Source organism: Monodelphis domestica, chromosome 8 (assembly GCF_027887165.1).
Source record: "Monodelphis domestica isolate mMonDom1 chromosome 8, mMonDom1.pri, whole genome shotgun sequence".
In the NCBI taxonomy this organism is placed as follows: domain Eukaryota; kingdom Metazoa; phylum Chordata; class Mammalia; order Didelphimorphia; family Didelphidae; genus Monodelphis; species Monodelphis domestica.
In genome coordinates this window covers 105,307,397-105,332,827 of record NC_077234.1, presented here as the reverse complement: position 1 = coordinate 105,332,827, position 25,431 = coordinate 105,307,397, and the positions used below count along the sequence as shown (strand labels likewise).

General features: G+C 32.4%; 1 long non-coding RNA gene across 1 annotated transcript in view; it reads right to left on the bottom strand.

The window, feature by feature from the left end:
• Positions 1 to 6,142: 6,142 nt before the first annotated feature.
• The window catches only part of LOC103100510 (uncharacterized), a 29,094-nt gene continuing 9,805 nt past the window's right edge, over positions 6,143 to 25,431 (bottom strand). Inside the window, exons 3-4 of the long non-coding RNA XR_471617.2 lie at positions 8,760 to 8,818; positions 6,143 to 6,645 (exon numbers count right to left, since the gene is read on the bottom strand). This is a non-coding gene — a long non-coding RNA (uncharacterized LOC103100510). The remainder of the gene's footprint in view (positions 6,646 to 8,759; positions 8,819 to 25,431) is intronic.

Here is a 25,431-nt window from a genome sequence, read left to right as displayed (position 1 = left end):
TGCAGGATACAAAATAAACCCACATAAATCATCAGCTTTTCTATATATCTCCAACACAGCTCAGCAGCAAGAACTAGAAAGAGAAATCCCATTCAAAATCACCTTAGACAAAATAAAATACCTAGGAATCTATCTCCCAAGACAAACACAGGAACTATATGAACACAACTACAAAACACTCGCCACACAACTAAAACTAGACTTGAACAATTGGAAAAACATTAACTGCTCATGGATAGGACGAGCCAATATAATAAAAATGACCATCCTACCCAAACTTATTTATCTATTTAGTGCCATACCCATTGAACTACCAAAATACTTCTTCACTGATTTAGAAAAAACCATAACAAAGTTCATTTGGAAGAACAAAAGATCAAGGATATCCAGGGAAATAATGAAAAAAAACACATATGATGGGGGCCTTGCAGTCCCAGACCTCAAACTATATTACAAAGCAGCAGTCATCAAAACAATTTGGTACTGGCTAAGAAACAGAAAGGAAGATCAATGGAATAGACTGGGGGAAAACGACCTCAGCAAAACAGTATACGATAAACCCAAAGATCCCAGCTTTTGGGACAAAAATCCACTATTCGATAAAAACTGCTGGGAAAATTGGAAGACAGTGTGGGAGAGACTAGGAATAGATCAACACCTCACACCCTACACCAAGATAAATTCAAAATGGGTGAGTGACTTAAACATAAAGAAGGAAACCATAAGTAAATTGGGTAAACACAGAATAGTATACATGTCAGACCTTTGGGAGGGGAAAGGCTTTAAAACCAAGCAAGATATAGAAAGAATCACAAAATGTAAAATAAATAATTTTGACTACATCAAACTAAAAAGCTTTTGTACAAACAAAACCAATATAACTAAAATCAGAAGGGAAACAACAAATTGGGAAAAAATCTTCATAGAAACCTCTGACAAAGGTTTAATTACTCATATTTATAATGAGCTAAATCAATTGTACAAAAAATCAAGCCATTCTCCAATTGATAAATGGGCAAGGGAAATGGATAGGCAGTTCTCAGATAAAGAAATCAAAACTATTAACAAGCACATGAAGAAGTGTTCTACATCTCTTATAATCAGAGAGATGCAAATCAAAACAACTCTGAGGTATCACCTCACACCTAGCAGATTGGCTAACATAACAGCAAAGGAAAGTAATGAATGCTGGAGGGGATGTGGCAAAGTAGGGACATTAATTCATTGCTGGTGGAGTTGTGAACTGATCCAACCATTCTGGAGGGCAATTTGGAACTATGCCCAAAGGGCAACAAAAGAATATCTACCCTTTGACCCAGCCATAGCACTGCTGGGTCTGTACCCCAAAGAGATAATGGACACAAAGACTTGTACAAAAATATTCATAGCTGCGCTCTTTGTGGTGGCCCAAAACTGGAAAACGAGGGGATGCCCATCAATTGGGGAATGGCTGAACAAACTGTGGTATATGTTGGTGATGGAATACTATTGTGCTCAAAGGAATAATAAAGTGGAGAAGTTCCATGGAGACTGGAACAACCTCCAGGAAGTGATGCAGAGCGAGAGGAGCAGAACCAGGAGAACATTGTACACAGAGACTAATACACTGTGGTATAATCGAACGTAATGGACTTCTCCATTAGTGGCGGTGTAATGACCCTGAACAACTTTCAGGGATCCAGGAGAAAAAAAACACCATTCATAAGCAAAGGATAAACTATGGGAGTGGAAACACCGAGAAAAAGCAACTGCCTGAATACAGAGGTTGAGGGGACATGACAGAGGATAGACTTTAAATGAACACTCTAATGCAAATACTATCAACAAAGCAATGGGTTCAAATCAAGAAAACATCTAATGCCCAGTGGACTTACGCGTCGGCTATGGGGGGTGGGGGGGAGGAAAAGAAAATGATCTATGTCTTTAACGAATAATGCTTGGAAATGATCAAATAAAATATATTAAAAAAAAAAACATGACAGCAAAGGAAAGTAATGAATGCTGGAGGGGATATGGCAAAGTAGGGACATAAATTCACTTTTGGTGGGGTTGTGAATTGATCCAACCATTCTGGTGGGCAATTTGGAACTATGCCCAAAGGGCGATAAAAGACTGTCTGCCCTTTGATCCAGCCATAGCACTGCTGTGTTTGTACCCCAAACAGATAATAAGGAAAAAGACTTATACAAGAATATTCATAGCTGCGCTCTTTGTGGTGGCCAAAAATTGGAAAAAAAGGGGATGCCCTCCAATTGGGAAACGGCTGAACAAACTGTGGTATATGTTGGTGATGGAATACTATTGTGCTAAAAGGAATAATAAAGTAGAGGAATTCCATGAGAACTGGAACAACCTCCAGGAAGTGATGCACAGTGAAAGGAGCAGAACCAGGAAAACATTGTACACAGAGACTGATAAGCTGTGGTACAATCGAAGTAATGGAATTCTCCATTACTGTCAATGCAATATCCCTGAACAATCTGCAGGGATCTAGGAGAAAAAAAAAAAAACACTATCCACAAGCAGAGGACTAACTATGTGAGTAAAAACACCGAGGAAAAGCAACTGCTTGACTACAGGGGCTGAGAGGACATGTCTGAGGAGAGACTCTAAATGAACACTCTAATGCAAATGCCAACAACATGGAAATGGGTTCGAATCAAGAAAACATGTGATACCCAGTGGAATCGCACGTCCGCTATAGGACAGGTGGGGGGTCGGGGTGGAAGAAAATGATCTTTGTCTCCAATGAATTATGTTCGGAAATGACCAAATAAAATAATGTTTAAAAAATATATAAAAATTATACCAATCACATTGAATTTCTAAACCAAGTGTTTAGCTCAATTCCTGTCACATAATAGATGGCTAATAAATTTGTGTCAATTGAAAAAAAAAGAATTATTTTCTTTTTGTTGTTATTTTATTTTGTTTTCCCCAATTTCCATTTGGCCCATTCTTTCCCTTAGGAAGCTTTTTGCTTTACTGTATTGTTGTCCCATAGTTTCCTTTTGGCCTATTCTAGTTGTTTTTTTTTTTTTTGATAGTTGATTTCTTCCATGATTTTTCCAAGCTGTTGGGGTCTTTTTTTGTTCTTTTAGTCAGTTCTCTTCTTATTTTGTTTTTAAACTTATTTTCAAGTTCCTTGAGAGGTTCTTTTGAGGCCTGGTATCTTTTCATACTTTTATTTAAAGATTCCCATATTTTCTTTTTGGCCTTGTTTTCCTCTTCTGAATTCATATTATCTGTCACTTAAGTTAGTCTCTAAGTTCAGGTTTTATTATTTGTGTTTTTGTTTTATATATTCCCATTACCTTGTCTATATATTGAGGTTCTTTTCTATTCCTGGGGAAGAGGGAATACTGCTTCAGGCATGCCAAGTACTCTTCTCTGGTACTTGAGGTAGGTAGGCCTAGTTACCTTTTTTCTTCATGAGGTATCTATTCAGTAGCTGTCCCTGAACATTTGCTCTGGGGAGGCATGTAACTTTTTATCTAGTTAGATTTAGCACCCTGTGTTACTAGCTTCCCCATTGTATGAGGTGCTCATCTGGTCCTCACTCTTGCTTCCCTGCCATAGACAACTGGTCTAGGGCTCTACTGCCTCAAGCATTCTGCTGCCACATGGGAGTGAGTAGGTTGCTATAGATCCAGATCTCCCTCTCCCTCCTTCTCCCTCCTTCTCCCTCCCTCACCCTTCATCTCCCTCTCTCTCCCCCCACCCCTCTCTTACTCTCTCATCCCTTATAGTCTCAGGTCTCTCTCTGTTGCCACATGTATATGAGTAGGATCCTGAGGTTTTAGTTCTCCCTCTTTGTTCCCTTGTGGACTCAGGGTTCACCTGTCATATGAGTGTGTAGGTTTCCTGATTTCTCTGCATTCTACACCTGTATGGAGTGACCCAGGCTGGGTTCAGATTCTATAGCTTCTTTGCCTTGGGTAGAGACCCACATATTAAGGCTGCTCCAAGTTCTGCCAGTTTTTGCAGATGTAGCCTGAACTGCTTACTTCTCTTTCCCAAATGATTTGTATTCCCCCAGCTTTATCCTGGTTTTGAGACAATTTCTTTTCTCTTTTTTATGTGAATGGGGATCAGGGTGAGCAGAACATTTTTTTATTCTGCTATCTTAGCTCCAATTATGCAATGATTTCACTATTTTTAATGAAAAATATCAGTATTTCTTCTCTTTAATGGAAGATTTTTTGACAGATTAACTGTGAACCCAAACAATCAATTTCAAATATATTTTGTAATACATGATGCCTGTGAATTAAACAAAATATTTCCAATAACTGAATGATCAGAATCAAATAATTCTTGAAATCTTCAGAGGCTTATAATAAGGTTATCCTTTCATATGTTTAATTTTAAGGCCCTAAAACTTAATTACTGGTCATATTTTTTTTTTTACTTCTAATCTGTCATTCTAAATGTGAAAATAAGTTCCTTGGATGAAATCTCATTTATTTATTCTGCTTTACTTTTTATTCAGGTCCTTTACTTTTGTGCCTCACTTCTGTAATCTTGTTTCATAAAATTGGTAATACCTTCTGTTTGGTATCCTGGTGATACAATCTTCCACAAGTCAGTGGGAGCATGACTTCCCAATAGAGGCTGAACAGAGGAACATATGGTCCACCACATCCATGCTGAGGAAAAGGACAGCTTAACCCCATAAGAGGAAGATATATTGAGAGTTTGATTTGTGGGCTAAACTTCAGGGTCCCAGGGAAAAACTGCAGGAATTCACTGAATACTGATAAGGAAGAAGCTGAAGGGGAAGGGTCTGTATAGGTGAAATCTGGTCCTTTAGTCATTTTTCAGTTTACCTGACACTTAGCCAAATTCTGCCAGTGTGCCAAGTAATCCTTGCAAATAAATAAGCACCTTCAGAAATATATTAACTTGCTCAACTCACCAGAGTATTGTTTATGAAATAAACTCCTATGTAGTATGTAGTACACTAAGTGGTGACCTCATGGTTTGTGGGAATTAATATGCCACTCATGGAATAATATATGAGCTAGTTAGTAATATTATTTAGAATTTGCTACTATTTCCCTCTTCCTTTCCATAATTTCTATTGTTTTTCAGTAGGATTGAATAATGTTTGCTCAGGAGATACTAGAAGGAGTTGAATTATCTTATAAAATGGAGAAGACCATTTAAAAACACAAGATCTATTCATAATAATAGTAACATAATAAATATCTCATATGCTTATTTTAACAGCATTTTTTTGCTATTTTAATTAGTCAGTCCATCAAGACCATAGGATTCTATGAAGTACAATGGATATATAGTGCCCTACAAAGGAAAATATCATTAGTCATTCATTATGATGTTATGTATAAAACTAGACAACACTTTAGAAGTCATCTAATCTCATCCATCCTTTTAACAAATAAAGAAACTAGAGCTTTATGAAGTTAAGTGACTTGTCCAATGTTACCTGCATGACAGATATAGAATTCAAATCTAGATCCTCATATTCCAAATCCAGCACCCTTTTCACTGACCATATCATTTGAGAGGTGCTGCAAAATTCTTGGCATGTTCTAAGATCCCTCTCCTTCACTATCAGCCTAAATCATCAATATGGAAATTTGTGTCTTTAGGTAACAGTTGCACTGAAGAAGAGAAGCAACTACTTTTCCCTTTTCTCTAATATCAATCGACATTAATGATCCTTTATAATTGTCACTATGTTACTAGGATGTTATTATTATAAAAGACAGATTGTGGCTATTAAAATCATATTTAATAAACCCAAACTATGATGGCAAACATGTATGGAACAGTACAGCTTTATGTTTAGTGTTCATTTGTCATCATCTTAATCAATTAACTTCAGTGTTTCATGAAAAAAAATAGATTTTGAAAGTCTTCTAACAAGACAATCTGCTAACTATTCTGAAATTTGGCCTTTATGAAACTTAAGAAGTTTTTCCATTTTACATTCTTGCTCATTTTACTTTCTCTTTATCTTTTGACAACCAGTAGAATAATATTAGCATAATTAATGAATTGGCAAAAAATTGTGAGTATATGTTTTATATCTAGTTAATAGTTGCCACTGAAGCCCATTTTCCACAGAACACAGGAGATAAATCCACACTCTACTTTCTCAAATTCCTTGATATAGACTGTCAGAGAAACAATGGGGACAATACTGAAAATTACTCTAGTTTATTCTCTAAGTCATATGCAAACTATTGAAAAGCATATTTAAAAGTCCCACCTCAGGACTGAAACAATGTCACTTGAAATAAATGGAAATGCTGAGATTTTTAATTCAAAGAAAGAAACTTTCTGCAAAAAAAGCTCATTCTGATGTTCATGTCCATTCACTGAGTCTCATAAACCAATATATTAGCCCTTGGTATGAGAACCCCAGAAACATAGTGAATCAAGGTATCATGACACACATGATGGTAATGGATGGGAAGGGCCGCCATCTTGGTCCTTTTCCATGGTCATTCCTTTTCTAATATTCCATCAAGGCAAATAGAGACAGAGTTATATGTCTTAGAGACAGAGGCAGCAGCAGGATTTCTGCTCCAAGGAGCTTATGTCCTGATGGGACATTGATGAAACTTGATGGGAGAAACAGCACTGTGGTGCAGATAAGCAGAGTAGGGTAGCCTGGCATAAAACAATTAGCAAAGATGTGTTAATAACTTTTTCTTCTCTGTCCCACACACTCATGCAATCATAACGATTTTATGGCCTACAGAGAACAAAGTTTAATTTCCAGAAATAACTAACTTACAAGTAGTTTATAAAAGAATTAAAGTTAGCATTTCATTCAATCTACCAAGCATGAGCTAAGTATATTGCAGAGAAAGTAATGGTCATAGGTGTCCTAGAAATGCCCTTTGTAGTATGTATTCAATAGAGAGTTGATTGTTTTATTATTGAAAGCATTATAGACATTAGCATATTTGATGCTTTATTTGCTAAAGAAACTTCATGGTCAATTAGTTTCCTCATGGGCTTGTTTTGTCAATAAAATGAGACAGACAGAAAGACAGAGACAGAGAAAGGAAAGAAAGAGAAAAATGAGAAAGAAAGAGAGAAAGAGAGATAAAAAGCAGAGAGTGAGAGAGAGAGAGAGAGAGAGAGAAAGGAAGAGAGAGAGGAAGAGTAAAGGTAAAGGTCTTTGTGTCTTATTTAGGATTTGAATCCAGATATTCCAAAATCCAATGTAAGTATTCTATCCGTTATATCATGTTTTTTATTGGAACTCCCCTGCATTTGAAGTCAGAAGACCTATATTCAAGTCTTAGTTCTAAGCACATTCTAGTTATGTAACTTTAGGCAAATTATTCAATCTTTCTGAACATGAGTTTGACCCTCAGTAAAATATATATAACAATTCTTTTAATATCTTCAGTGAGGCATATTGTAAAATGTAAACAATTATATAAATATGAAATTCTATTGATATGGCTTTGTTATTTATCCAGTTCATTGACCTCAAACTTTGCAGAGATAAGAATAGACCTCCACACATCACTGGAAGTCTCCTTCCAAACCGAAACCAAATTAATCTTTTTAGTTGGCAGTCATTTGACCATTCTTGCATATGGCTAAAATCACTATCATCTGGAGCATAATTTTCCATCCACTTTCCATACACATCTAAGGAGGCACAAGTAAATATCTTGCTCAAATGCTGCTATATGCTGATTCTAACAATGTTTTTCAAAAAAAGAAAAAGATATTTTTCTGCCACTGAATTAATTTAAAAGAATCCATGCTGGCTTCTCATTCTATTACTTCCTTTATCTGGAATATCAGATAATATATATAATATATACATATATATATATATAATATCAGCCTAATCTTTGTTTCATAAAGGCTCTTAGTAGGTATGAGAGACATATTAGGAATCATGCTAATACGTGGACATGCATGGTGACAACAACAATACTTTTAGTAAATTCTGCACTGTTGAAATCAATATTTTTTAACCAATCATCAGAATCATAATGTTTCATGTAATCTACTGGCACTGATAAGCATGCAATTTAATTTGTACTAATTCACTCAAGAGGAAGGGACCACAGATACTACTTGAATTAATTCAGTTTCCAAATGTCATTTCTTCTTAAATGAGTAGAAATGAAGGATACATATATATATATATATTCCCTAATCCTTATACCTTAATTAAATCATATGTATAGGCAATGTCTTGAAAAAGTAAGATAAAAGATTAATCCATTAAAGTACTTTAAAAAATCTAAGCAAAATATTTTCAATGTAGAGGGTCACTAGAGAGTTCTAAAATATATATAGAATGGCAAGAGCAGACTGAATTTTGAACAACTTCATCATATGATTGACACTTCCTTAAAATTTACTTTCACCTCGCATACTGTCCTCATCTGATTATGAAAAGGCCATAATCACACATTATATTGTTCTACGATGTAAGGTGGATACAGGAACCAATCTATGAATTGATCAATCACTTAACATTGAGTTATATGAATACACATATATAGAAATGAAACTGCATTGTATATGTAGTCATATTATTACCTGTCTTTACCTATTGAATAAGGAACAGTGAATTACAAAGTTAGGAGATATGGCAGGTTATAATATAAATGACTCATTTTTAATAATTTTTATGTTCAATAAGCTCCTTAATGTTGGAAGAACAAGAAGACAATACATTAAAAATGAAAAATTAATTGTTTACCATCACTCTAAAGAAGAAATTCAGCTAAGTATATAGTACCTACCTATCATCCTAGTTACTATGGAGGATGAGGTTGGTGGATTACTTTTGTTGTCTTCCAAGCTGCAGTGGAAGAAAAGGAAAAGGAAGTGAAGAAAAGAAATATTTTCATAGGTCAGACAAAGGAAGACAAAAGAAAAAAATATATTTTTACTGATGAAACTCATTTTTATATTCAAAGCTACATCAAAAATAATGTCTGAAAAACTCCATAAGATCTTATAGTAATTTAATAGCATCATCATTCAACAGTAAAATATCTGACTTCAATAATACATTGAAATTTACTTTTTTAACTTCAACTGAAACTAAAAGCATGGCTCTTTTTGAGGGAATGGTAAACTCATAAATATATTAATGTTTTGAGAAAAAATGCTCTCAAATTATAAAAATTCCCAAATAGAGATATAATATCACATGAACTTTCACTATGCCATAGGTAATAAGGGTTTAAGAAGTTCATTTAAGAAATGGTAGCAAAAATACTATAACAGCCTGCAAAATAACCCTGATTTAAACTTGAAATAACAAACATACATGACTAAAGCTAGACTTAGAAAAAATGTAAGATTTTTCAAGGTTATCTTTAATACCCACTACAGCAAATATTTTCTGATATAAAGCTTTGTACCTCTATTGAAATCTTGTGAACAAAATGATAACTCATGTAAAATGAGTTTTTGCTGGAAAAGAACATGCTATGTATTATTTTTTTTCTAATGCAATGACTAAGATATTTATGTCAATAAATTTAATCTTACATTAGTTAATTCATATAGCACTGTTTGCTAAAAGATAGCAGAAATAATTTTAGTAACACACCACTAATCTAATATTATATATGACTTTTGGTTTTTCAAACCACTTTTTGAATTGCATTCCATTCCAGTAAAAACTGCATTTAGGTAGAAGGTTAAGGAAATAGTTTGATGAAAAAGCAAATTTATGTGGTATAGGACCTAATAAAATTCACATGTTCTCAGTAATTTTGAATTATTTTAACCCAATAATCACCGTATGTTAATGGTAGCATCTTCAATTTTAGAAGTCATCCCTTTTGTAGGCTATAAGAAGTAATAGAATCTATTTCACCTAATTATAATGAAGAAAAAGAAATTACTGCTTCATCAGGTTAACCTATATGGAATAGGCAGCCCATACAAAGTATAATTTTAGTGTTAAGTCAAATTTGTGCTATAAGAGCAAAGTGAGTAGTTATTCCTTGTAGAAAGGATGATGATCAGCTTTAAAACATGCATATGCTAGGGAAGATCAAATGAGATAATTCTGGTAATATTTTGCAAATTGTTAAGATCTGTTTAAATCCTAAAATTCCTAACTTTATCATGACTCATGGTGGGACCTAATGAAACAAATGCTTAATTTTTCATCTGCACACTAAATGAGATTCAAAATGTATAAATTAAAATTGATGAAGGAATATATTAATAACAAAACTTAAGTAGTCAAGGATGATGTATTGACTCTCTTTTGATAATATTCAACCTTGAAATATATGCAATGAAATTCACTTATGCTAGACTGCAAATAGTTAGATAGGATAATATTCAGTAGTCAATAGAAAACAACACACAAGAGTGTCAGGAATGAGCTATTTATTTTGCAAAATCAATAATAAAAAGTAAGTTTTAGCTTTGTTCACTTACCATATGGATGTTTACTGTGTTTTAAGTTATGATGAATAATGAATATCAGAATTGTATTATTTGGCTTCTATATTATGCAGTTAGAGAAACCCATTATTGAATGGGCCACAAATTTCTGTTGTAATCATCTGACCAACTTTTTCACTTTGAAAGACTTTATAAAAATAAAAGTTAAAATTGTCCCTGATGATCTTACCTAAACATAATCAATCCCAAGGGGAAAAATTGTTTGTTGGGTTTTTCTAAAACCAAACCAGCTAATGTAAAAATCAAGCAATACAGAAATTTAAAAATGACATGTATTAAATATAAAATATTTTTAGAAAGTTTAGAAGCTAAAGAATTTGTTAGGGTTTTCTCCTCTGAAATACAAATGAGCAATTGAAAAAATGTTTAAGATAATTAGTGATGAAATGCAAATTTCAAGTTGCCTCTGGTTTTAGTTTGTTCATATACATGTTTATATAAGTGTGCATATAAAGTCTTTAAAAAGTAGGTAATAAAATGTTTAAAATTTTGTCTAAAAGGTACAAACAAGAAGAAGGTTAAAATCTTTAGGTCTCCTATTTGTACTTTCTGTGAATTGTAATATCCAGGTCTATCATGGTGATGATTGTTTGTGTCAGCTAAATAAATGTGCTGTACTTTGCATTTAGTTCAATATTATCTTTTTCAGAACTCTCCATTGCAAAATGACATGCTATCTGTTCCCCATATGCAATATTTATTTTCCATCTCCATACATTTGCATTAGTGATTCCCCCATGACTTGAATGCTAGAAATGTTCACTAAGATATCTAAAGGATAAATTAGATATCAAGTAACCTTTGGGCCAATTCCTGAAGTGGCAACCACAATTAATAGTCAATGTTCTTGAATCTAGCTTTTTTATACTCTGCAATGTATTTGATACTAAGCATGCCAGAATTCATCATTGGCATGGGAAACATCTTTGTGAAGTGAAACGTTTAATGCTACATTTTGGTCTAATGAGTTATTTTTTAAATAACATTCAAAAAATAAATTTGATTTAATTGTATATTCCCTTCATCTGTTAGTTGTATGACTCAGAAGATTTTGATTAATATGCATATTTTCATCAAGATTACCCTCATTATGTGAATGTACTATTCAATGCATTAACAAATACTTTTAGACTCAGATGGGACCTTAGTAATCATTAAATTCAAATCAGACTCCAAAAAGAATTTTTAGTGTAGGTAGTCATCCAGGTTTTGATTGAAAGATCCAATGAGAATGAGCCTTCTCTTTCCCATGGTAGCCTTTCCATTTTTGAGTAGCTTTAACTGTTAGGAAGTTCTAACATAAAGTTTAAATTTGACTTTTTTATAGTTCTACACATTTGTCCAACTTCTTTCATCTACACAGCCCTCTTCCATATGTCAGCCCTTTCAATATGTCAATAGAATTATTTCTATCTTGTCTTCTCTAGACTAAAATACCATTTCTTCCATTTGATCTTCATATTGTAACACAAGAAATTTCATTACCTGCTTGCCTTTCTCTGAGTGCTCACTTATTCTAATAAATATTGATTAAGAATATGTTATAAACTATACTTCATGCCATTTGCCAGGGAAACAAAACCTCTTTGCACTATATTCCTTTCTGATAGGCCCTGTATGTAACATGTTTCTATTCTCATAAAGACTTATAGGGATGAGAAAGAAAGCATATTTGTAAATGATTCTTGATGTATTCTTCTTCAATTTGGGGGGTATAATAAAAATCTTCTATGAAAATTTTATTTCTTTAGACATCGTCCTAATCTTATTTTTTAAGTTATTACTAAGTTCTCCAAAAAATAGCCCCTCCAGAAAAGCTTTGTTTTAACAAGTATTTTGACATATACATAACACATATTATATAGTATGTGTGAGAGCTCAATTTAGAAAAACACCTATCTTCTCCTACCCCACAAGTGAAATTCTTGTAGAAAACAGAGAAAAAGATGCAGCCCATTTCACCCCACCAAAATATCAAATATCCCACAATATGCTACAGTATAGTTTCACATTCCTATGATGAATTGAGGATTGTACATTATTATAACTTCCCACATACAAGATCCTGAAAAAAATTATCAAAGGAGCCTTTAAACAATGAAAGAAAATGACCTATTCATGAATGAACTTAGCAAACACTGTTAACTGTTTGAGAACATCAGCCCAAGTTGTTGCATACCAGATTTAGATACTATAAAAGTAGAAATATTTATGATAGGGAAAATATAATAGTCAGTGCAGAAACACCTCCCTCAATCAATGAATCAATCCATTAGCATTCATTAAATGCTTACTATGTACTAAATACTGGGGACATGAAGAGAATCTGAAGCAGTTTCTACACACGAAGATTTGCATTTTTCTCCTTTGCGCAAAAATAAAATATATTTTAAGAAAATTGAAAGTAATTAACTTGGAAGGTGAGGCATTATCCATTGTGCTGGTCAAGAACTGAAATGAGCTGATCCTGGATCAAAGTTAGGCATGAAATAGACATTAGAAGGGAGAACATTCCAGGCATGAAGGGTAGCCTATGCCAGATCATGGACATGGGAGATGCCTTTTTGAGTATGGTATACAGTAAGTAGAAGGAAGCCATAACTGTCCCCTCAACCATTTCTCTCTCCAATCTTTGATGTCTTTATGCTCATTTCAGATATTTCTAGCAGTTCCTTACATTTTATTTTCAATCATGCCCAAATATCCTTGAATCATAAAAAGCTACACTAGACTCTATAATCACTTCAAACTTTCCTCTAAATTTCTGCTCCCTTTCTCAGCTGAACTCCCATTTAAAAATATATCTGCATGTGTTGCCTTCACTTCCTTATCCCCCCCCATATGACTTGTATTCTCACTTCATCATTTAACTGAAAAATATTCTCTTCAAAATTTCAAGAAGCTCTTAATTATCATATCCAATAGTCTTTATCCGTTTTTATCTTTTTTGGACTACATGCTGCAGTTGGTACTCAACCACTCTCCTTCTCTAGTTATTTCAGATATTCATTTTCTGACATTGCTTCTTCAGCTTTCTTTAAATGCATGAATATCCATATGTGAATCTATGTATATATGATTGTGTGTATTTTTCCTCATTTTCATGTAAAAAACAATTTAAAACATTTTTTAAACTTTGAGTTCCAAATTCTCTCATTCACTCTCTCCCTTCCCTCTAACACTACTGGTATGGTAAATAATCCAGAATAGATTTTATATGTGTAATAATTTCATATATTTTTGAAGGTACATTTGATAAATGAATATCATACTCCTAACAAAAAAGTAAGCTTAATAGATTATTCTTGGCCAATAGTGCCAGTTCCTGTAATTTTGAAATTATTTCTTTTCTTGCAACATCACTTAACAACAACAATTAAAGCAAGGTTCTTCTATTTTTGAGGTTGAAGTCTTATGAGGAGGTATGAACATAGGTTGTTTTGGGTGGTAATAGATCCCTTAATGAAATCTAAGTTTTTAACGATCCTTTCTTGACATTAAAAATTACAGTAGGCTAAATGCCTCCTACACTGTAGCATGCAAATTACTTGATCTTGAAAGCATTAACATTTCCACTACATTGAATGATAGCATCAGCTGCCATGAATAACATGCTAGGCCAGAATTCTCACACATATATACATCATGAAAGTGAGTGGTGAGAGAACAGAGAATTTGTATTGGGGTTAAAGTTGTATCCCAGGCAGAATTTGTAAAGTGGAGTATGTTAAATAGAAAAATTTTTTAAATAAGTTTGAAATGTTTAAATTTTTTAAAAAAATTATTATATTTGAAATTCAAATTATATTTGAAATATATTGAAATATGATTGAAATTATATTTATTACATTTGAAATTATATGATGAACATAATGCGTTAGGTAGGGTAAAGAAGATTACTCCAAATATATAAAATAATATTTACAAATAATAAAGCAGGCTTGAAAAAGTTTACTTCACTGGAATGGGAGTAATATACAAAAGAAAAGAAAGTGCTTAGAGAAATAGATTGATCAATGGAGATCTATTACAAGCCAAAAACATTTTTTAAAATCTCTGGTATATGTCAACTTTATTTTACCATCAAAGTAATTTTATAGCAAAATGCATATGTATAATATATAATATATAACATTTCCACATTACATATTTATATGTATATGTAAACAGTATCTTTATAGTGTTAAGAGACTCCTGACTTTTTTTCAAACTCCTACCCCCCAAAATTTAACCCTTCATAATAGTAATGGGAAAGAATTTCAAAGGGAAGCCACTAGATATGGAATAAAAGGCATAGATACTAGGAAAAACCTGGCATCAAATTTTAGATTTGATGTGAGTCTTGAAAGAAACTAAGGAAGCCAAGAGATAGAGATGAGGTGGGAGAAAATTCCAACAACTAGGGGAAAGGTGTCAAGTGAGAACAGCCAAAGAGTCACAGTCAAATAAAAAGAACAAAAATGAAAGATGAATGTCATGTTTAAAAAGAACAGCAAATAGGCTTTTGTCTCAGAATCAAAGTGCATAAAGAGGGGGAAGAAAGTAAAGAAACTTAGGTGAAAGAAAAGGAGAAAGTAGTACAACCTCTTTTCACATATGCTCCAACAATAATCTAAGAAATATCAGACCAAGCAGTGATTGACTATTGAAATAAGAAACTACAGTGCAAATGATCAGGACAGGAATTGTGGAATGGAGGTTTATTAGGATGATAGTTTCAATTCCTAGATTTCCAAACTACACCAGAAATATGGAGTCACCCAGAACTGATCATAGACTCACCACCTAACTTGGGCTAAAAGGGAGAATTCTCTCAGAGGATTCAGGAGACAATAAGGACAGATCTCATAAAGAAGTTAGAAACAGAGATTTAGTTCCCAGACTCTAAGCTATGTCAGCAACTCCCAGTCTTTTTGCATTAGTTGCATTGATTTTGTTTCTGAAAAGGTTATTTTTTTCTTTAAGTTTAAAATAATCTAAGTCACATGTTTATTTTTTGGTAACCACCTTTGCCCATTGTTTGAAAAAGTATTTTCCTTTTAGCTGTAGTTGTTAGAGGAACTATACTAATTTTGTTTTTTCTTATGACATCTTTAAAAACAGACTTTATACTCACTTTGAACTTACTGTAATATACAGTGATTTTAATCTAAATCTAACTTCTGCTAAAATGATTTATGTATTTTTTAGACATTATTGCCAAATTGGGAGTGTTTCCATAAGAAATTTATGTACCATGGTCTTTCATAGCATGAGTTATTAAATTCAGTTGCATTTTGTTCAAGCTTATTCACTATTTTTACTGATCCCTTTGATAATTATTGCTCTATATCATAATTAAATGTTTGAAAGTAATATTTTCCTTTCATTAAGAGTTTTATTTTTGGTCTCTTTCCTTTGAGATTCCAAATTTTTTGTTTTACTGAATAAATTTTTTCTTTTGATTAGTTCTATAAAATATCTATGGCACTTATTTGAATAATATGGAAATTAACTAAGGTATGATCATGACTTTTACTATAATGATATTGTCTTTTCATGAAGGATACCTCTATAATTATTTAAATTGATATTTAACTAAGCCATTTTGTAATTATATATGTATATATATCTTGACCATTTTATAGTAGGTTGACTCCCCCACATTTTTGTCCTTTTATGGTTTTTTAATAGGATCTCTTTTTAATTTTATTTCCTCCTTCTTTTGTTATTACTACATTTAAATGATTTTAAATTTTGTGAATTTATTTTACTTCCACTTTCTTTACTGAAGATATTAAATTCCTAAACTCTTGTATTTGCTGATTTTCTGAGATATTTTAATGATTTTAATGATTTGGCTGTCATTACTTATATTTTTAAAAATTCTTTTCTTCCATTGCTATACTTCATTTGGCAAAAAGACATTTCTTTCTTTAATACCCCATATCAACTTAAATATTATAAAACCTTTGTATTAGTAATGATATTTTAGAATCAAAATAAGATTATTACTTCATTAATAATTAATCATTGACTCTTTTATGTTGATTCCTTTAAATATTTTAGTATAGTGTTATACTTCCTCTAAAAATTTTGTAATCATATTTCACTTTTAATATACTTTTTCTTATAAATGGGTTATGTTATTTTTACCACTAATCCTGACTTAACCATTCACTTCTTGAAAAGGTTTGATTTAATTCTAATGAATACTTTTTTTTTGCTATCTTACTACATATACTCTTATTGTCAGTATTTTAATTAAGAAGGTTGCATCAATATTAATTCATTATTTTAGTTCTCTTCTTTTTCTCATCCTTCACTGGTTTTGTAATTAGGACCATATTGGTCTCATTATAAGAGTTATTTACAATATTTTGTTTCTCATTTCTTGAGAATAATTTGGGTTGCCTATGCATTAATTACATCTTTAAACCATTGATGAATCATCTCAAAATTCATCTGGTCCAACATGTTTTTCTTCTTTTTTTCTTTTTGCTTTTTCAATTTTGTTTTTGAGTCTGCATTATTGAAAATTTTATTTTTCCTTCTCTGCTAATTTAATTGTTTTTCCTGTTTTAATAGGTAATCTATTTTCTTTAAATTCTCCATTTTACTAGCACATAAATGTGATAGCTCAGTCATCTAGAAAACATTCTTAAATGTTAACTATGTGCCAGCCACTAACAGTGTAAATTACAAAGATACAAAGGAAGTTAAAAAAGCAATTCCCACTCTCAAGGATCTCATGTTAAAATGTAGAGAAAGCATATAAATAGTTAGATACATAGGATATATAGACAGAATAAATGGAAGGTATTAGTAGTTGGGGAAAAGCAAAGACCTCTTGCAGAAGGTATGATTTACTTTTTTCTTTGTCTTGAAAGAAGGAAAAAAAAACATAAAAAACAAAGGGGAGAAAGCAAAACATTTTAGTTTTTGAAATAGTACAATATCATAAAGATGGTAAATGGAATATGGTATGCAAGGAAAAACAAGTAGACCAGTGTAACTGGACTAGAGATTGTGTGGCAGAATGGGGGAAGGGCATAAGTATTTATTTGTTGTTTTTCAGTCAATCAATCATGTTCCACTTTTCATTATTTCATTGACCAGAACAACAATAGGCTTTTCTATCCCCCTATCTCCCCTCTTGTTCATTGTTTATATAATACTATTCATCCCATCCACTGCCATTCCCTTCTCCCTTTGCCTTCAGTCTTTCTCAATGTCAGAGTCTTTTCCTGTCTTCTCATTATGTGTACAAAATAAGTTTAAGTTTCAGTGATTAAATTTATAGTAATCTGAATTAATTTCTTTAAGTATTTTGGATTTGATCACTGATTTCTAAGAAACTCCCAAAATTTTTCTCCAGCACCACATTCCCAAAATGTTGATTCTGCAGCACTGAGATTTCCTCATAGTATAATTCTTATAGCCATACATTGCTTCCTACTGGAAGATCTATATTTTTGATTGCCTGGATCATTGCCAGCAATGTTATGTATCCATTTTTTCTGATTCATGTCTAGATTTGGCGTTTCTTTCCAAGGAGTCAGTGTCTTAATATTAGTCCCATCTGCAATGATTTTTGAGCCCAAGAATATAAAATATGACACTGTTATAATTTCGCCCTCTGTTTGCCTAGAACTAACAGGACCAGTTGCCAAGATCTTGGGGCTTTTTATGTTGTTTCAAGACAGCTTTTACACTTCCCTCTTTCATCGTCATCAATAAACTTGATTCATCTGTATATCTGAGGTTACCAATATTTCTCCTGGGAAGCTTAATTTTGATTTTTGATTCATCAAGTCAGTCATTCCTCTGCATATAAGTTAAATAAAGTAACAATATAGAGCTTTGTTGTTCTCTTTCTCCAATTGTAAACCAATCACTTGTTTCATGTGAAATATTAACTGTTACTTATTAGACTACATATAGGAATTCCCAGAGACAAGTAAAATGATCTGTTATTCCCCACACACTTAGAAGTTAGGCAAGAAAATCTATTTGTAAAAGAATGTTGTAAAATAGATGAAACGAATGCTGGAATTCATATTTCAAGGAGAAATAATAGCACTTTCAGATGTTCAGATGATAACACTGATTGTAAGAAAGTGATAAAGAATTAAAATCTCTTGATGGATTATAGTGAAAAAAGAACTTTTCATAATTCTTTTTAAATGTCTTCTTTTGTAATTTTAACTCATTCATTTTTATGTTCGTAATTTTTCTTTTCCTCATTTTTTTATCGTTAGCCAAAGGTTTATCACTCTTGTTAATTTTTTTCAAAAGCTATTTTTTTGTTTCATTTCTATCATTCCATTCCATCTGTGCATGCTGGCAAGTATTTAAAAGTTCCTCTTATGTTAAATTAAATTTGCTTCTATAAATTTAACCAATTTATCTTTGTTCTGCCATTGGTCAGTGAGCAGATTTATTAAATGCCTACTATGTGCCAGGCACTGTACTAAGTGCTAAGGATATACAAAGTAAGACCAAAAAACCCCAAGACTTTTCTCAAGGAGCTCACAGTTCAATGAGAAAAACAACTATGTACAAGGAAGTTATATGCTTGTTAAGTGAGGGAGAATCTAAGATTAAAGAGGCCCAGCAAAGGATTCTAACAAAAAAAAATAGAACTTTAAATGAAACTTAAAGGAAACCTGTGATTCCAGGACATGGTGAAGATAAGGAAAAGTTCCCTGCTATAGACAGTGAAAATGCCCAGTCAGAAAATGGTGTTCAAAGAGGCCAGTCACTGGATCATAGAGTATGAAGGAGATGGGATAGGAAATATAGGAAAGAACCAGGTTAAAAGGAATTTTCAAAGCCTAAAAATGATTTTATAGTTGATCCTGGAAGTGAGAGATAGTCTTTAAAATTTATCAAATAGGGGTTATCATTGTGAGACTTGAACTTTTGAATTTAATCTGATTCTTCTTCCATAAGATGACACTTCAAACATATTAATGCAGCCACCATATTCTCCAATGATATATTGTTTCTAAGTTAAAAACCCCAAGTAACTCCATGATACATGTGTGGTCATATTTTAAGTTTCTTTGTCACCCTGCTTGCCACTGTCTTGAGGAGTTCCAATCTGAAAATCTTTCCTAAAAATGGTACACAGAATTAAACATGAAACTACAGATAAGAGCAGAGTATAATGTAAATAATATTTCTCTCATTTTAACATTATGCTCTATTTAATTCTAGTAGTAGTAGTTTAGGTTTGTTTTGGAGGGAGGGAGTGTGCTATTTCATGTCATTTTGAGAAAGCAGGCAATGATGAAAGAATGCTCACCATGAAGACAGGAAGATCTGGATTGAAATTCTGTTCGATAAACTCTGAGTTATAAGATTAAAATGAGATAATATATATATATATGTATATATATATATATATATATATATATATATATATATAAAACACTGACAACTTTAAAGTGATATACAAATAGAAGCTTCTTTCTATTTATGTTGTTAGCTAGTCCTGAATTTTAAAAAAAAATGTCCTAAAGTCTTCAGAGTAGTGTACTCCAAACAGAAACAATTTCTTAATCCAGCAGTTTCTCTTTGGTTTAATTAATCAAGTCTTTCACTTAGTCTTTGGGGTATAATTAAGTCAGAATGAGAATGGACCATTTATATGGGCTGCCAGAAGGCTAAGTTCAAACTCAACATTTTTTGGCCCTCATACAGCTAAACTGTTTTGAAAAACAGTCCAAATAAGTTCTAAGTTTTAATCAAAAAGTTCTCATTTATGAGAATCTAGGGTATTGACTGAAGCACAGAACAATCTTTCCTCATCCATTTTCATTTAAAGTTATTTGCTGGTGGGTCCATAATTCAAAACATTCCAGAAATGTCATGCCTAGTGCAAATTCCAAAGCAGTTGGTTTTTAATATTCGTCAAACAAGGGTATTTGGGTAAACAAGTGAGTCATGGGGCAAATAAAATACCTGTTCTAAAATTACAGAGGGGAAAAATGTGTGTCTCTGTGTGCATTGTAACTAGATTTTATTTTTGCAGGCTAATTTATCTTTTAAACTTTACTGATTTTTAATAAGCCTGTCTGATGAATTGAAAAGTATATTATCTGTGTAGCAAAACATTTTCAAGACATTGCAGAATCATAGTTTACATAGCAGGTGGAATTTTAGCAATGTACATTTTTTCTTCATTGTTTATACAGAAATAACCTCTTGTCTATCTTTCTTTTCCCTTTTTTCCCCTGAGCATCTACAAACTTAATTAACTAAATAATTTGAAAATCATATTGACCAATGGAAAAGCTAATTTAAAATATATTTATTATTAATTAATTTTAAAATATTTTAGAATTTTAAATTTCCAAATTCTCTCCCCGTGTAGCTCCTCCATCAAGATAAAATAAACAATATCTCAATTATACATATTAAATAATACCAAACATATTTCTAAATGGCACAAAAAAACAAGGAAAAAATTCAATTTTTGAATTCAAATTCAATTTTTAAAAATTCAGTTTGAATTTAGAGTACATCATTTCTTTCTATGGAGGTAGATAGAAATTTTTCTTACTGAGAGATTTGAAAATTTTTTGGTACATTCTACTGATTAATGTGGCTTATGTAGCTAAGTCTTTTACAGTTTATATTATTAAAACAGTGTCATTACTATGTATAATCATCTTCTAGTTAAAGGAGAAAAGAAAGATTATTATTCTAATACCCTATAATTATACCTAAATTCCTAATACTAACTAAAATTTTTAAAACTCTAATTCTGTCTTATGAGGACAGGTTCTTGTTATCTGGCTAGACCATGCCTATCTAACCTACACTATCTAAAATTGATTCACTAACTACCTATCTTCCTAAATAAACAGACATCTACCACTCACAAACTCCTCTCAGTAGCAAATAGCCAGTAGTCCTTGACTAAGAGACAGACCTTCTGAACCCTTGAGATTCAAAGGCAAAAGACCTACCTGCCAACTGATTCCTTCTTTATCTCTCCCCTCCTCACCTTGGTAATGGAATCTTCAGCTCTGGCTCACTGACCCCTGTCAGTTCTGCTCTACTTAGAAATCCTGCTTTCCTGCCTCTTAAAGAGACAGAGGAAAAGATTAAGAAAATCCCTTTAACTTAGGTCATCTTCATTTTCATTATTTTTATTGTTTTTCTATGTTGTTCAATTAAATGTAGAAACAAACATGTAGGAAACAAAAATGTAGAAAAGAAACAAAAATGTAGAAAAAGTCATGAAACTGGAAACATCATCCCTCAAAACCCTAGGAAAATACTTAATACTTAAGTTTATTTCCAGGAATATTAAATGTTGTTGTTGGTGGTGGTTGTTTTTGTTTTGTTTTGTTTTTTAATGAGCAAGAAAAGAAGCCCAATGAGTGATATCTATTATGAGGACATAGAAAATCTGGTTTCAAACTCTTAGGGAAGAGAAGTACAAACATTTATTTCTAAAACAGCCAAGAAATATAATAAATGGTCTCAAGTTCAAAAAGAGCATTACAATTTTTAAAAGTGCTTACAATAGACTGCAAAAACCAAATGACAGAGGTTGAGGAAAAAATGAACAAATAGGGGAAATCCCCAAGTTCAATGCAAGAAAATCAAGAATGAAAGAAAGATCACCCAAATGGGAAAAAAAGATCCAGAAACTCAGATGAAAATAATTTCTTAACAAATAAAATTTATCAAAGGAAAACTAATGACTTTCCAAGACAATAAGAAATAACAAAGCAAAAATCAAAAGAGTGAGATAATAAAAAAAAATATGGAACACACAAATTAACCAGGAAAACATATCAAAGGAGAGGGAATATAAGAATAGTTGGATTCATCAAAAGTTATAATGGGGGGGGGCAACTGGGTGGCTAGGTGGATTGAGAGTGAGGCCCAGAGATGGGAGATCCTGGGTTCAAATTTGGCCTCAGATACTTCCTAGCTATGTGACCTTGGGCAAGTCATTCCCATAACCCCCATTGTCTAGTCTTTACCACTCTTCTGCCTTAGAACCATTATCCAGTATTGATTCTAAGATGGAAGATAAGGATTTTTTAAAAAAGTTAAAATAAAAAAAGAGTTGACTCCATACTTCAAGAAATCGTTGAGAGAAATCTACTCAGAAAACCTAGAACTGGAGGTGAAATAGAAATGGAAAGAATCCAATATTGAAAATAGACCCAAAGATGTAAGTGTGCAAATGGATCATCATTGAGTTCTGTAGCTCCCTAATAAAAGAGAAAATACTACAAGTAATAAGAAAAATTAAATATTGTGGATCAACAGTTAAAATAGCACAAGACTTAGAAGCCTTAGCATTGAAAAAACAAAAGGAATAAAAGACAATATTTTGAAGAACAAAAGAATGGGTTTATAACCAAGAATAACAGCTATAGCAAGGCTGATTATAATTATGTGAGGTAAAAATGGGTAATGAACTAAGGTAGTTTCAGGTATTCCTGGGGGGAAACCCAGAACTCAGTAGAAAATATAATCTATAAGAAACACACAGAGATAATTACAAAAGAGCAACCATAGATGACCCAAAAGGTCAAATTGTTTAATTCTTTTATGGAAAAAATGTCATATATAACCCTTAAGAATTTTGAAAGGACCTGCATAGATAAAAGACTTGAGGTCAAAGTGAATATAGTGGAATGAACTAAAATAACAATCAATTAGACCAGAAAAAGATAAGATGGAATAGTGATCTCATATAAAAGTGGAATGAATGAAAGAACTGCTAAAGAGAAGAGGAAGACTTTGAGAAGGGCAAGTAATATGATAATTCTACTCTCACTGGTTTTGGGCAGGTAGACCCATAATTCTTAGAATATTTCTCCTGAACTTATTTTCCAAATAATCTGGATAACATTTCTTTTTAAGTTGTTTGCTCATTTTCCAGGCTTTTTCTTTTCTTTTATATTATTGTTTTCTTTCCTGTTTTTGTGCTTCCTTTACCAAGCTGTTTTATGATTTTTCTATATCAATTTTAGTTCTTTTCCCAAATTTCTTCTATTTCTCTGATTTTTAAAACCCTTTTTGAATCCCTCCATTAGTTCTTTTGTGGGCTAGAGAACAATTCATTTTTTTTTCCCCCTTGGAAACTGGATGCAGCTGTATTGACTGTTTTCTTCTTCTGTGATGTCACCACAATAACATTCTTCATTGTGTTCCTTTTTTGTTGTTGTTTGGTCATTTTCTAGTCTTTATGTTTTCTTTTAATTAAAAAAAAAGTTAAAGTTGGTCTCTGCCTATAGTGAAGGGAGCACTTATCTAAGCTTTAGATTCTTTGTCTGCAGCTTCCTTCAAAGCTAAATCTGGGGATCTAGAAGTTTTCAGTTCTTCCAAAATATCCTAATCTAAATGTATTTAAGATAGTCCTCTGTGCTCTCTGGTCTCCTTTTCTGCCCTGGAACTGTGACTAAAGTCCCTTGCTCCCCTGTAGCTACAAGTGATAATGTATGTAGTGCTTCTCCTCCCCCTGAAACCATGACCCTGGACTACTAACTACTTGGGTCTATTTATGGATAAAGCAATGATATCCCTGCAACCAGAGACAGCAAAGGGATCCCTGGAATCTCTTTCTAAGCAATTATCTGAACCCAAGAACTTCAGAAGCCTTTGCTGCTGATTCAGGGACCCTGTGGTCTGTTGCTGTGAGGGGCCTGCCTTGACCTGCTACTTTGTGCTCCACTTCCACCCCAGTGAAATATATCTTTCATGCTGGCCTTCTACATTTTTTTGAAATTTAAAAAAATATTTTGCCCCATCTATGTGTGGGTTATGCTGCTACAAAAATCATTTTGAGGTGTTATAACATAGTTATTTGGAAGGCAAATTGGTAGAAATCAGATGAGTCTGTATACCTTCACCATCTTGGTCCATGTTCTTCTCCTCAATTATTTGTGATAGCACAATAGTACCCCATCACAATCGTATGCCACAACTTGTTTGGCCATTCCCCAATTAATTGGCTTAATTCCAAATTCTAATTCTTTTTCACCAAAAAAAGAACTGTTATAAATACTTTTGTGCATTTTACATTTATGTCCTTTTCCTTTTCCTTTGATTTATTTGGGTTATATACCTGCTATTGGTATTGCTAGATCAAAGGATGTGTGAAATTTTATACTCATTTAGTCATAATTCCAAATTGTTATCTAGAATGTTTGATTGGACCAAATTTGAACAAAAGTTCATTAGTGTAATTATTTTCCTTTAACCCTTCTAGCATATGTCATTTTAGATAGGTATGAAGTGGCATCTCAGAGCTTTTTAAATTTGCATTTCTCCAATTCATAATTACTTAGAGAATTTTTTTTAAAGATTAGATAGCATTGAAGTCTTTTTGTGAATATATCAATCCCTTGACAATTTGTCAGTTGGGAAATTGGACCTTATATTTCAACATTTGACTCAGTTTGCTATATACTTGCAAAAAGATGCCTTTATTAGAAAAAAAACTTACCATGTTTCCATATTGTTTCATTGCCTCTGGTACTTTTTTAGAAAAATGTTGTTTCCTTAAGAAATTAGATTTATTTTTGCTTTTGCTTTGTTTATGTTATGATTACCTTTAACTTTTTTTTTTACTTTAGCTGAAATAATAGATTGTAACATCTCTGTCTTTTAACTGTCTTTTCTTATGTGTCTTTTGTTGGAATGTGGTTTCTAATCTATTCTATTCTATTTTATGGGTGAATTAATCCTCTACACATTTGTATTTGTGATTATAATTTTCCCTTTATTCTATTTTCTTCTCTTTATCTTTCTTTCTATATTTTATCCTATCTCTCCTAATAATGATAAATTTCTTAAGAATTACATGTGCTCTCTTCCTATATATGAATGTAAGTGGTTTAACTTTATTGAATTTCTTTTTATTTCTCTCATGTTTACCTTTTTATGCTTCTCTTGAGTCTTGTGTTTAAATATCATTTTTTTTTTCTATTCAACTGTGACCTTTATATCAGGAATGCTTGAAAG